This window comes from Mandrillus leucophaeus, unplaced genomic scaffold, assembly GCF_000951045.1.
Source record: "Mandrillus leucophaeus isolate KB7577 unplaced genomic scaffold, Mleu.le_1.0 Scaffold77, whole genome shotgun sequence".
NCBI classification, from domain to species: Eukaryota; Metazoa; Chordata; class Mammalia; order Primates; family Cercopithecidae; genus Mandrillus; species Mandrillus leucophaeus.
The window spans coordinates 4,227,371-4,230,483 of NW_012108363.1; positions in this window are offsets into that span (position 1 = coordinate 4,227,371).

Genomic DNA, 3,113 nt, shown 5'->3' on the forward strand with positions numbered 1-3,113 from the left:
TTTTTTTATTGCGGTGAAATATTCATAACATAAAATGTAGCATTTTAACCATTTTCAGGTGTACAGTTCAGTGGCATTAAATCCATTCATATTGTTGTGCAACCATCACCCCACCCATCACCAGAACTATTTAATCAGTCCCCCATCTATGAGAGGCTGCTGGCCAAGTCAGAAAAAGGAGCCATGCCAGCACAGGAAGAAACCTGGGGTTTGGTGTCAGAAAACCTGGTTCTGCCCCTCACGGCTGGCATGGGCCTGGTGAAGACATGGAGCACTCATTCCAGTGACATCAGGTGGGACTTTGGTGATACCCTGCTTCGCTGACCTCTGTGAGGTGTAAAACAAGTGAGGACATAAACCTGCAGGCCCCCCTTTGACATCTTCAAGTGTCATACCCTTAGGAGTCCATCTCCCCGCTCCCATGTTCAAGAAGAAAGTGAGAAAACTAAGGGCCAAATGCAGCCATAGAAGCTGCCTCACTAGGTCCCTAATAACACTGTGCAGGAGGAATTGTCACCCCATTATTACAGATAAGGAAACTGTGGCCAAGGTCCCTGTTCCAAGGGCAGCTGGAGCATCAGCAGGACTCACCTGAAGGCGGGAAGAGGTTGGAAGATCCCACAGGAAAGCACCTCCACTGTCCTTTCATTCAGTATTTTTGGAGTCCCTGGTAACATCTGTGTCCCTGGCACCATCCTCAACTTTTTGGATACAGGGGTGAATAAGCCCCTGCCTTCCCATGGTTTCTCATCTCCAAAGGACCAAATGCTTGGAATTCTAAGCACTGGAGGCCACTTCTTAAGGATCAAGGGCACTATTAAATGAAATAAATAATTGGTTTAATGTGATGGTCACTGTGCCTGGCTCACAGGAAGCACTCAGTGAATGGCAGCTATGTCCACTGACTAGCTGTGATCGTGAACAAGTTATTTAACATCTTCAAGCCTCAGTTTTCTCATCCTTCAAATGGAATGATAGTACCTACCTCATAGTGTGGTTGTGAGGATTAAATGAAATCATGTTCAAATATTGCTTTAAAGGGAACCTGATCCAATAAGTAAAAGCTTGTTGTAAAGTAAAATGTACCTGATCCAATAACTAGAAAGCTTATTGTTATTAGTTTTATTGTGCTATTTAGAACCTGAAAGAAGCATAATTCTGGACCCTGTGCTTCTTGCAAGGTTTAGGGGACGAAGGGGTGGTTTTTACCTGGACTTGGTGTGTCTGAGAACCGGGTTGGCATGGAGGAATCATTAATCGGCCAGTGGGGATGAGAAAGCTGGTCCAGTATGTTAGTAGATTTAAAAGCCTCTCCGGTGTAAAATCCCTTTCTTATAAATAAAATCGCCAAAACGTCCCCATATGGGGGTATCAAGATGCCGTGAACCCCGTTCTTGCTTTCAGGGATTGTACAGTCTGGCGAGAAACAGAAAAGGGAATTGGTGGTGAATATAATAAACTGTAACCTGGCTGCTGGCTGGGTTAAAGGTATGTGCAACATAAATATTTCTTTTCACAAAGGTTTCCATCTCCCGGGAGGAGCCCTTTCATTCCCTTTCACCTTCTCTGGATGTAATAATCTGGCATAAACCTACCAATTCACCTTACCTATAAATCAGACTTCAATCATCTCTGTCTGGTTTCAGTATAGCCCCTCTTGCAGGACGACGTTTGAGAGCAAAATGTATTTGGACAAGACTTTCTCCAGAGGGTCATGTTATACCAAGGAAATGAATTCCCTCTCTCAAGTTCATAAACCGCAAAAATACAATCAGCATTCTGGCTGAAGGAGGAGGAAACCAGGCGCGCATACCGAAAACCCTCCTTCTGCGGGAAGCGCTGGGCGGAGCTGATTTGCATTTACCTTCACGCAGGCCTGCGTTCCGCAGGAGGCGCAGAGCGTTCTGGCAGCGCGCCCGCCCGCCGCGGTCGTGCGCAGCCGCTCCACCCGGTGGATGCTAGCGTGTGACAGGCCGCAGGGCCCTGCAGCTGCTCACTAAGTTCCCCCGTCTCCTTTCATAAGGAGTACCATCCCTTCACTTCTATCCATCGGGCGGCTTGCAAAAAGAACTAACCCGGGCATGGGGGATTCCAAGGAACTGAATATTCCGCCAGTGGCTCTGGGGTTTGGTGAAGAGGGAAAGTCGAGGGACAAATTTTGGGTAAGCCACAGTGTTCAGTGAGCTTCCTCCTTCCCAGGACCAACATACAGATAGGTGTAATGAAGCTAAAATGACAGCAAGAGCAACATCTGGAAGGAGTCCAGAGCGCATGAGTGTACACTTGATCCTGAAGTAAGGAGACTGGGCTCATACCTGGGCTCACTACTTACCAGCTCTATGCTCTGAGGCAATTCCTTATCTCTTTGTGTGTGTTCTCACCTCTAAAACAAGTATGCTAATAGTGCCACCATCTACTGGGTGCTGTGGGGGTTAAATGAGTCAAGGCTCACTGGACCCAGTTGCTCCATCGCCCAGGCTGCAGTGCGGTGGCACAGTCATAGCTCGCTGCAGCTTCTAACCTGCAGCCTCAAACTCCTGGGCTCAGTCGATTCTCCCGCCTCACCCTCCCGCGATTGTTTTTCTCAGAGCAGGCCAACAAGGAGTGGCAATCCTAAAGCCCACTTCTTCCCTCCCCATGAATATGAAGGTTGACTTTGGACATGTACAGAAGCCTCCCAGTCCTAACTCAGAAAGCTGTGTCCTTCCAGTCACCAGCCCTTTGCTGGGCATATAGCCAGCACACAGCAGTGACATCTCCCTGGAATCACAGCGTCCAGAGCAATGCCCTATTTTACCAAATTATTGTACGGGTTTCTGCTCAACCTTGTCAAACATCCTCCAGCCATGGCTTGTCCATTTCCCTGAAACTCCTCTTCATTGAGTGTTTGGGGTGTTGAAGGGTTAACCAGCCCCATGGTCCCCCAACTTGTTTGAGCTACGGTCCCTTTGTTCAAATGGAAATCTTAAATGCAATTCCAAGATACACAGGAATTGGGGAGTGTGGTGACCAAAGGGGGCCTTCCCATGGTTTCTCATCTCCAAAGGACCAAATGCTTGGAATTCTAAGCACTGGAGGCCACTTCTTAAGGATCAAGGGCACTATTAAATGAA